Source organism: Bactrocera latifrons, unplaced genomic scaffold, assembly GCF_001853355.1.
Source record: "Bactrocera latifrons isolate USDA-ARS-PBARC rearing strain unplaced genomic scaffold, ASM185335v1 scaffold_79, whole genome shotgun sequence".
In the NCBI taxonomy this organism is placed as follows: domain Eukaryota; kingdom Metazoa; phylum Arthropoda; class Insecta; order Diptera; family Tephritidae; genus Bactrocera; species Bactrocera latifrons.
In genome coordinates, this window is record NW_017537478.1 from 159,220 (window position 1) to 171,724 (window position 12,505).

A 12,505-nucleotide genomic window follows, 5' to 3' on the forward strand; every position below is an offset into this window, starting at 1 on the left:
TTATCAAAAAAAGCTAAATTGGTTCGTTTACGTGAGTTATTTAGCTGTGCGTTAACTCGCTTTCGTCCTTTATTGTTTATATTTACAGTTGTATGGCTGTTGAATAAACAAATGACACGAATTTTCGACCCTGATATCCAACAATACTTCCTGTTGCTGTTAACGACCAGCATCTATTGCTTATTCTGCAAAAGCATATACAGTTATACTTCCTATACATTGTCTGCTTTGCCTCTGACTGTGCAACATTTTTTTATACTCTTCACTAAGCCCACTATTTCCTTGTGCAAATACTTGGAGTACACAACAAAACATCCATTAGAACGCTTACAAGTCTAGGCTTGTTGTGCCTTACAGATTTGTCACTTGTTGGACGCCCGCTGCTAGGTAATCAGCCAACAAACCCCATTCAAATATGTAGCTGACTGGCAACAATGTCAAGTGACATTTTGCTTGACATAAAATGGAGAACAAAAAATCATTTATTTGCGTTTAACTTACTCACAGCCTCGAATCATATACATAGTTGCGAAAATTCGGAACAAAGTGTGTCTAAAAAGTGCTGGCAGGCAGTGTGAGTCGACAGTGGGTTTGGTAAATGTTGTGCAAATTAAAGGGTTTTCCGAAATAGACAATTTAAACCTTCTAAAGAATGAAGAACAAGTTGTGAAAATAAATTCAGAACTTTCATATATTTATTATTACCCTATTGCCTTGGAAATGGTCAGTAGATAGCTAGAAAGAAAAATAAATCTAATAAAAATAAGAAGTAAAGAGAGAGAGATAGTGAGTCTTAGAAGAAGAAGAACCAATAAACCAAAAATTATAATTTGAAATTATCTATTTTCGTTCATACTCGCCATAACAGTAACTGAAATAAATTTAAATAGTAACGAGCACTGATGAGTATCAATACTATTACAGCCAAGTGGACATTGATGCTTTATACATGATCTTTTTTTTGTTGCCATATGCCATCATAAGCTGCCACAGAGTAAATGAAAAATTAATTTCGTCTTTCTTTTTGACTTCAGATACACCCAATAAACCAAAATGGTGTGAAATATGTTGGATAAAAATGACTGTCGGTTGGCAGCATTTTTCTGTGGAAATATGTTAAAATGGCATAAGTTGCAATAAGTAAAAATAGCTAATTTGACTGAAGACACTATAACTCTTCACAGATGCACGAAATTCCTTACAACAACTTGATTTCGATTGTTCAATTTGTGCGCAGCTACATATATGCTATAGCTTTCGCACCTGATCACTTTCATCGGAGATGGTCTTATTGTCTTAGACAATGAAATTTGGTTTCAGCATGGAAAAGCAGGTACTTGCGTACGATCGTTCACTTTGTATGACAGCTATATGCTATATTGATCTGATTTGAACAATTTCTTCAGAGATGGCACTATTACTTTAGGCTATAACTACTGTCAAGTTTCGTGCAGATATCTCGTCAAATGAAATGGTTTTTTGTACAAGCACTTAATTTCGATCGTTAAATTTTTATTTCAGCTATATGCTATTGTGGTCCGATATCGGCGTTACCGACAGCTTTTTGAACAGAAAATAATGTGTGAAAATGTTCAGACTGATATCTTAAGAACAATTCGTTTTACTGGGATACGATTTTCTATACATGCAACAACCCTAACAATCGTTTTTATATATACCTAAGTGTATATGTACACCAACGAGTATTTGCCTAATGAAAAAGTGCGGTTGATAATTTGTCAAAGCTCAATTGTGTCCGAAATGCGCGCTCCTCAGTCATGTAAACTCAATTTAAATTAATAGAAAATATACAAGCATGCCAAAATGCCATAATCAGATGCTGCTATGAAAAAATAATCAGAAAAAACCTAAAAGAAAGAATAAAAAATAAAAATCTTCAAAAACTGGCCACGAGCTGTGCGTATTAACTTCGCTTTTGGTGAATGAAAATACCTGTGAATGAATGTGAGCGGCCAGACCGAGTGAATGAACGCAAGGTCCACGAATCGACTAGGCTTGTCTTGGCTAATATGGCAAAGAGCCATACAGTGTAGTCGTGTTGCGAGCGAGGGTGCTCAAATAGAGGTACAAACAAGCAGACACACGAATCTAGAAATTAATAACTTAAGTACCTAATCCAATCAATCAAACGAAAAATCACCATCGAACAGGCGCGCGCACACGCACATGCACATGTAGGTATGCACATGTATGTATATATATGTAAATATAAAAATACGAAATTCAAAATACAATATAATCTTGATTTTGCTTATGGAGCACAGAGGGTAAAGGGTGTGCTAAAACTTGTTGAGGAAGAATATACAATAATATAGTGCTATAAAAAATATAACTATATAGCATATGTACATAAATATATAAAATTGAGAAATAAAGTTAATGAAAATTTTTGTAATTTGTAAAAAAATAATTTTTGGCATATTCAACATTGTGCTTTTATAGTAGCAATGATACCCATATTGTTCGAAATTTTCCAGTTAATAAACATATTATCATTATTTTTAATTTATATATCTATTCCCAAAACAGACATTTTCAGCACACTGTGCAGCGCTGGCTGGCTGCGGGCGTGTATCCACAAACTTATCGATACAAACAGATAAAAATAAATCTCTCTCTGGGCTATAAGCCGCGGGACTATTACCACGGTACAATTCTACATGCGCTCACAATGAACATTTACACACATAAACATGCACACATGCACACACACACACCAATATGGGCTTTGGCAATGCGTGTCTTGTGATTGTGCCATCAAAGGGAATCAAAGTTACACTGAAAAAGTCTAAAAAGCAACCACGGATATGCCCATCCCAAAAATTATTAATACGACATAAGAGTTAAGGTATTTTTTTTTTTTTTTGGTTTTGCTTTTATACTGTTTGTTTTTATTGTAATTTTTATTTATTATTTTCTACTCAAACAGTGTAACCAAGATCTTGTCCACCACCACAACCTTACGTAAAAGTAAAGAATGAATAAGCGCTTGTCACAAAAATGACATAACTCAAGATAGGGTTATTTAGATGATGCTAATGAGCACTGATGCCTCATTCGTAGGCAAAATAGTAAGTATACGAGTGTAGAAATAGATATTTGATACTGATATTTAGGTATATTTATGTTTACATGGATTAAAATTATCCAAAATTTTTATTGTTTTTCTCTGAAAAAACTTTTTAGTTACGACATTATTAAAATTAAAAGTTACTTGCGTATAAATAATATTACTATAAGTGAAATAGAAGGCAAAAGAACGAAATTCAACACTAGCCAATACATATTATGCCATAACCCGCATAAACTTTACGAGCTGACCTTGAAATAATCCAAACGCAAAACGAGCACTAAAGAAAACATTGAAAAATACATATGTAGGTGCTTAATACTTGTGTTTTATGTATATTTTCATCGCTTTAAGGGGTTTTATTAAATTCTACAACACCTCTAGAATACTGCAATAAATTTTTAAGTTGGTCCCAGTAATAGTTTCGGAGATACAGCCTTGAGAACTTGTGCGCTCGAGGCCAGCTAGGCTAAGTGCGCCGTCTTTAAACGTGTTTTTTTTTTCGAAAATGTGTTTTTGAAGTCGGTGGACAAGATTTCTCGAGAACTACTCAACCGATCTTCATGAAATAATACATACAATAAATACACAGGTCTTTGTGAAACAATTCTGCAAGGTTTGCACGAAGGATTTTTTTTCGTTTACAAATTTTCAGTTTTTTTGCTTAGTCCAAATTTTGAGTTAAAGTTTTAGATAAAACCCTTATATTTCACTTTAGAAGGCTCTGTATGGAGTTATCTGTCACCGCTAGCGCATCTTTTTATGGTGGGTCACCAGCAATGCTATCGCAATGGCCGAGTTAAAATTTTTTTTTTTTAATTTCTTTGTAAATGGTGTATGTTTGTAACAATAAAAAATTCGAATAAAATATTTAATTTTTTATATGACACAAATATTGTTAAAAGAGGCTGCTTTTTACCCGAAGAAACCCATATTATATAAAAAAAAATTACAAATAAAGGTCTGCAGATAAATTTCTAAACTCCTAACTCTCGTTTAAGATTACAAGGCGTAATTGTAGCCTCGAGTGTTTTTTTTTCAAATACCATTTTGTCTTTTAAAAAATTTTCCTAAGAAAAACTCTTAAAAATATCTTTTACCCTCTCAATAGATAGAACAGATTGGCTTATATGATCTCAGACCGCATTTACCTTACAAATATTGTAATGACGATTTTCTTAGGTTAAGAGAGTAAAATTGTTCGTCTACGGTCATAGAAAGTATGACATGAATATCAGAAGTGGTCGAATATTTAAATAATATATAAGATTGTGATATGAATCGATGTTCAAAAACGGGAGGTAAACCGGATTGTGATGATAGAATACTCATTTACCTATGTATGAGTTGTCTAGATATATATAATGTTAAATTTTAAAATATTTTTTCACTATTACCAATTCAGGTATTCATATACATACATACGTAGCTCGATGAATAGATGAAGAAAATTCATATAAAGTAGAAGAAGTATTGTATAGAAAATTGCCCTTGGATATTAGATAAAATCGCTAAGTAATAATTTTTAGTTTAAAGCAATGTCACTGTACAGCCCATCAATTGCCCACTTCCTCGCTCACCCAATTTTGACCGAGTTGTCAGTTAAGTTTGCTCACTGTCATTTTTTCGATGACTTTGCCTTGTGATTTTTTGCTGTTTTCCCTGTGTTGTTGTTGTAAATATAGATACGCATGGTTTCTGCTTCTTTGTTGCTTATTCTCTTAAATGTTGTCTCTTGAATGGCTTAGCACGCGCCTTAAATAAGAAGTCAGCATCCAAGCCAATCACACACACAAATACACTACCGTCTTTTGCGGCTTCAATATTTATGTTGTTTTGTGCTACATTTAATGGCTGTGTTGTTTATTACACAATTTTGTTTTGCATTTTATTTTGCTTAAATGCCCTTACAACAAAAAATTAGTAACATTATGTGCTTTGGTGTAAAATACTAAAAAATCATTATTAATTATTGAATATGGCAGTGGAGCTAGAGAAATGAAAATTGCGTTGATTTATACTCCCAGTATAGGTACTTGTTTCAATAGTCGTTTTTGACAGATCAGGCGTGAGTCGTATCAAGCTCACGAAGACCGTGGAGGGAGAGAGGGGAGGAAGACAGCGAGTCATCGAAAATGTGGATGGACCATCAGAAATCCAACTTTTGAAAGCGATAATCTTCAAAAAATAAATTCCAAATAACGTTCTTTAGAAAGATGTATTATCATTCCCCATTAAATTTAAAGTTTCTGTGGGTTTTCTTAAAAAATTAGGGAACCTCGAAATAGATCAAAATTTATAATTGAGCATCGTGATAAGATGAGTCGATTTAACCATCTCCTTATGTAAATACGCAAACTAGCTCTTGAGTTTTTGGGATACCTATTTGAAATTTTCTATTTCTTCCCAAGAAGCTGCCTATTATTCGAAGGCCGATATCGGACTACTATAGCACATATATGTATATCATAAAAGCCGCACGTTCAAAGTCAAGTATTGAAAACTTTATTAAGTGATGTGCTATTTTTATGAAATTTAGCACAGATTTTTCCCGAAGGCAACACTATAATTTCCGAATAAAATTTTCAAATCGAACTACCGTAAAATATAACTGCCATATAAACTGAGCGATCAAAATATAGTTCTCGAAACATTTCGATTGTGAAAGGTATTGTGATGAGTAATTCAGAGTTGCAGCTAAATTTTTTCCTTTATTAAATCACAGGAATGTACACTAAACAATATTTTTTTTATTTCCTTATATAAGTCCCAGCGAGTTGAAATTATTCTCCTTTGACATCCTCTTTTTTTTTTGGTGATAAAGTTATTTGATCCAAAAGTCAAAACTTAGACACCTACAGCTCTTAACTATCATCATAGCATTTATTTTGCTGGCTTTTTATACCGATATGTCTGAAAAGCGATAAATATTTATACATATGTATACATGTTAAATAGTTAATACATAAAACACGTGTAACTGCCTTAAATTGTTGACCAGCGTGGCGAGTGTAACCAAATGCGGCGCCATTTTTCCCCGCACAGCAGGCCGCGCACGAGATCACTGCACCGAAACTACGACGACAAACATTGCACACACCGCGTTGCTGGTGCGTATTTGAGCAATCGAGCGCGCACAGATTATTTACACTTGCACCTGTTGCCGCCACGCATGCGCCGCTGTTGGAGCGAACGCTTGCCGCTGCCGCTAAACTCCAGGCGACAGCTACATGCATTGCCGACAATTCGACTACCAATTTTTCTTTGCCAGTTGCAGTGCCGCTTTATTGTTGTTGTTGTTGTTCAGCTTGCCACACTTACAACGCTCTTATCGGGCTTACAATCAGCGGCGTCGATCAGTTATCAGCGACATTTCGCCTAATGACGGTGAGAAAACGCTTTAGCAGCTCGCCAGCCGCCGTCCACCAGCCGGCCACCAGCTGTGTGTCTGCAGTCGATTTGTGCTGCGCACCACTGTCAGCGTATATAGAGCGTCGTTGCTGCTGCGCCAGCCACAGTACCAGCTAGTTTGCTCCCGCTGGTGGGCTCTGCAAACGCGCAGCCAATATAAATATTTTGAATTTGAATTATTCCCGCTTTCATTAAGCTATTAATTTGGCTTCGTTTATGAGTTTCGTTTTGTTTTTATACAAAACAAAATTTTTTTGGATTTTATGACGCTTCCGCTAAATTGTTATGCTTATCGAAGCGATTTATTTGATTGTTCCTCTCAGTTCGAGAAAGTCATTAATGAAAAACACGCTAAGTATGTCGAGATTTCATCGGAGCCAAATATATTTAAAGACGGCTTAATTGTTTCGATAATTTGATGGTGAAATCAGTGGTGGTAATCTAAATTGTTGTTGGCTCTATCTTCAATCAGCTTTTATTGGATTCTTATCAAGATTTTATAACAGTCAATTTGAAAGTCAAATTTTGGTTTTGTAAAAACCGTTCATTTTTATACAGTCGTTTTTAAAATAATACAGTTCTAAGCATATTTAGATTATTTCTGCTGGAGGTAAGGGTAATCCGGTTAATATTACTGGCTGAATTTTCCAAACGAGGTAGGGGGAAGACGACATAAACCACAAATCTTTTGCCGAAATCAGTGGAACGGAAGCAAATGCATAAAAACAATGAGGGTCATAAATTCCATTGTTTGAAGCGAAAATATTTATTTCTTCATGAGTGTAAGAATCTAATGGAATCTCCTCAATTTTATCTATGTCTAGTGATGATAATTTCGGAATAAAACTTCTCGATGAAAAGAAGGTTTGTTGATCGAAAAATCGTCTTTTTCTGAATAAATACCAGGAATATGTTGACATGCTCAAATCAGCTGATGGAATTAATACGTGAAGATCAGGAAGTAGAAAGGGTAGTGGGTTGTCATAGTTTCATTTTACACATACAGTCTAATTTTGGAACCACAGGAACTAGCCAAAACTGTTCAGAGGGTTTTAATTTTTAGTATTTTCACTTTATTCATCAGAACTGACAACTTTTAATAGTCCTATACAGTACCATTATAACGAAGGCAATTGTGTTTTTTTTCGTAGAGAGAGGCTTAGTAATTTTTGGGATATATCTACGAGTTTCTTCCTCCACCTATAGTTTTCTTATAATTCAGAATAGCGATTCCTCTTCCTCAGTTTTAATTCCGAAATATGGATGGAATCACGTGATTAGATTAGGTTCACACTAGCATTTTTTTTGTCCAAACCGGTTTTTGTAAGCGAAGGGACAGCGAGGAAAGGCGAAAGGCTCGGGTGACATAGAAGTTGTTCTGCTTGCAACGGATAATACACGAAAAATTAAAATTATTTATCTTTCTTATGTAATATGTATGAAAATATTGTCCGAATTCGGTTGTGGCACTCGTGCCGCTCGTGTGAATGCAATGAACGACATCAAAGAGAATTTACCGAAATTGAGCGACAAAAAGAATCGTCGTCAGAGCACAGTCTTATATTACTTTTTGTGTGTATGTCTGTGCATATGAAATGCGTATGTTCCAAAGAAGTGTTAGAAGAACAAAGCGATTACGTGCTTTGCCCAAACCTTGAGAAAGTGCAGATATGTCTCTTTGAACATTAAATCGGAAAAATGCAATAATACATCCTCAATACCCTCTGAAATCTAAAATAGAACTACATGCAGTAAAGAATGGCATTTTCAGCGAAAGTTTTTGAGAGAAATATATATTCAGAACATACACGAAGGATAATGCGAAAATGGTAATAATGCATGAAAAAGAGAGCTGCACGATGTTTACACACTGTTTGTACTTACTTCTCTAAGATCACAGCTGTAAGAGAAATGGTTAACAGTAATTTCATCATAAAGGACTCTAGCTTTAGCAGGTAGCTGAAAGAAACTTCCTTAGAATCAAAGTACACATTCTTAAAATAATTAAAGGAAATGCCTAAAACTTTCGACTGTCAGCATATAAATAGATTGAATTTAAAGTATTTACGTATCAAAAGACGACAACTACTGACGGAAGCAACATTTCAATGAAACGCTACTCTCCTGAAACATTGAACAGCTATCGTTGAAGCCGCTGCAGAACCTCCTTGAATACAGTAATAGTTTTTCCATATATAAAAAAAATATTTCACATCCTGTTCGGCGCTGAAAATGGACGATTTATATGAACTTTCCGATACTGAATCTTATGCTTTATCAGATTTCGAATTAAATTCATCAGCTACGCTAAGTGCATCGGAGAGCAGCATGTCAGTTGATTCGGAATTCTCGCTGCCCTCGGATTATGAGGATTACACCACGTGGGAAGAGGTTTATGAAATACCCAATGAACCACCTGATAATAGTCCCGATCCACACTCAGCTGCAGAAGCACAACCAACAAATAATTTACAAAATCTTCTGGCATATGTGTGGACTCGAGTGTGGAAACTATATTAATTTGGACCGTCTGCTGAGTACCAGTAAACGTGCAGATGGCTGGAAGCCTCTAAATACTTATAGTTCTATACATTTAGCGTGTTTTAAGAATAAACTTGAATTCATTCTTGAAAATATTGAATTGATAATTAAGAATCAGGAAGTTGTGAGTAACAATTCTGCTTGAAATTTTACCAATTTCTAATATATGTATAGGAAAGAAAAGAAATCACTAACTGAAACTGTTGATGAAAAAATGGAAATTTGCGATAATTTAGATAACATTTAATGGAAATTTATAGATTTCAGAAAAAATGTTAATGAGTAAATACTGTTAATGAACACATGAAATAAATACATCACGCAAAAAACGAGGGAATATTTTTGTTAACATGTCTATGACAAAGTTTTGTTAATTTTTTTGCCTTTATACAGAAAAAAGTGGTATTTCCACACCTTCTGGGATTAGCAGATGCAGCGTATTTTCCCTTCAGAGAAACACGTACACACCATGCTGCTTAGAAGAGCTGTGCGTAAGAAAAGATCAACAATTGCAGGTACCCTAGAGTTACTGTTATGTTTGCTTAAGAAAATCAAATACTAACTGATATTATTCGGTGAATAACCAGTGACTTAACCGATAGTTGACTTGCTAACATTATTAATTATAATCTTTAATTCCCTGAAAAAAAAAATATTTTGAATGCACTTTTTCGTCATATAATTTGTTTTAGGTAAAAAACTATCCAAAAGTTTGACTCGGAGAGGAAATAAGATTTTTCTAGAACCATGTCGTATGTTTTTTCCTATGAACTCGTTGAGGAAAAATGGAAGAAACCAAAAAAGAAATCTCATTTTTTTCTAGAGCTCTATAATATAATAATAACATTTACGATATTTAAACTACAATGCAAAAGTTTTCAGCGTTTTTCTCTTTCTTCTGCTTATTTTTTAATTTGGAAAGTGACAAAAACGTCAATAACGCATCAATAACGGTTTCGTTTGGTGTTTGAGCGCTGTTGGCCGCAGTTAATTTGTATCACTTGACATCAATTTACATTTACCACTTACCGTAATTTAACTTAATGTCTATCGAACCACCAACAACGCTCGTTGCGCTTCAAAGACTACACGCAGCATATGGTTCGAATACTCGTAATCTTTAAAAATTAACATACTAAATGTGAAAAGAGAAATGATAACAACTCCGAAATGGAGCACTTATTGACAGTTTTCAGCCACAATAAAAGATTTGCTTATCAGAGTGCATAGACGACGCACCAACTGGGAGGTCCGCGCTTAGGAATCCCAGGCAGTTAACCAAACTAAAGCGAGCACATAACAAATGGAAATGTAACAATCACATAGAGAACACGAAAACATAGTATTATTACAAACATACTGCTCGTAAATATTTATGGATGTATTTGTAAGAAATGGATTTGTGAACAATTCGATTGCCTTGCGGCGGCCACCAACAAATTAATGACAGCTAGTTGGTGTGTACAAGCATCTCGTATGTGTGTTAATGTCAAAATGCGCCAATTTAAATGTCAAACTGCATTCAAACATACATAAATATACACATACATGCATATGTGTGTATGTAAAAAAGCCATAGTGAAAACATCAAATTTATGGCGTTAGAAATTATAATGCCTGAACAAATCTTGCCTTCAATAGAGCCATTCGTGTGCAACTCCGTTGTTCTACATGGTGTATCGGGGACTCGGGAAGTGTGCCACATTCTTTGATAAACAATCAGTAGCAAGAAGAAAAAACTGGCTTGACTCTGCGCATGCGCGGCCAGCATCCAACATCCAACATATTCGAGTATTTGTGGTGACTAGCAATAGAGCATCGCCACCAGCATCGTTGCAGCTTCAGAAATCCATTAAAATGCAATAATTTATGATTGCATTGTGGACATTTTGCTTCGAACCAACAACATATTACATACATATAAGCGCATAGAGAAGAGTGTTCGCTAGCAAAAGAGCTTGAAGCGCTTTACACCAGCTTTTGTGTGGTTTAAGCTTTATTGCTGTTATTTTATCGCACTCAAAATGTAAAGTATGTATGTTAGTTTGCTATATAGTGATTTTCGAATTATATGCTAGTATATACCACATGCAGGATCCGCAAAACAAATCACCTTTAAGCAAATTTCGTAGTTTTTTTTTATGAAAATGTCTCCATATTATGCTTTTTTCGAACATATTATACCCCATTTAAGAGGCGCAAAGTGATCATTATAAGTTATAATAATAATATGATATATTATATACATATGAAATAATGTTATATATATAAGTATATAATATTGGGTAGTCGAAAGTCTTTTCATATTTCTAATCAAATTTCAACTTTTTTATATTTATACTAATAAATAAATAAACAAACCGTTTTGGTCGACCACTTTTGCCATTTTTCCGCTAGAGACATTATTCCATCAGTGTAAAACTTTCATCAGTGTAAATCGAAATTTCCAAAAAGAAAGCAAGCGAGCCATTGTTGTGCTATACGAGCTGATGCAGCATCGTCTCCATAAACTTCACAAATTTCATTGGTGGCTTGCCTGGTATTCTCTCTTTTTATACAAAAATTTCAAAATATAACGGATTTCTTCATTATCTTCTTTCCCCGAATATTTTTTTAAATAAATGAATGAAAAACTCATCTTTCCAACACTGTATGGTAGGACACAATGTGATTGGTAGCACTGGAGATATACAACTGCAACGACATTAATTGACAAATACGAAAATACTTTTTCGACCAACCAATATTTTCTAGCAGCTGTGTTCGATTCATAATTTCTCGGCTATCCCTGCTCCTTTTGCTAAGAAATTACTTTTAAAAAGGACTTTTTAACTTAGCGAGTTGAAACCGTTGAAAGAGGGTAGGTACGAGTATAAAAGTTGTATTAAGGGCATGTATTAGGGATATGTTAGCGAGAGGTTACACCTCAAGGGCTGTCAAACTGTTTAGACATGTGGTAAATTGTGTTCGATTCGTAAGTCGTCAACGTTTATGGAATCGTTATTATAATTACTGCATACTATTTATAAATTTCCCTTCGTAAAGTGTTTCCTAACTCAAAAATGCGTTACGACACCAATATCTGTGGCTCTGGTATGTAAATGAGTAGTATTTAATAAAATGCAACCAGTTCGATTTCTGCCACAGAATGAGACCGAGTAATCTTGAAACCTTTTAAAATACCTTAAATTATAATATACAAGTGAAAAGATAGTGTTCATTAATTTTTCACGCGCTTATCTCTTAAGCGTTTCATTTGGAATGTTCGACATGCAGCAGACATTGAAGTCACCAGGTAAATTGACATAAAACGGCATGTTTTCAGAATCTCCAGAGCAAATGCATGTAGCTGCCCAAAACATAACCATTATACCTCAGCCATATGACCATAATGGCAGAGCGGGTAGTAGTAGGGTGAGGTGTAAAAAATGCGTTCGCTTTTAAAATCAAGACACATTCAAG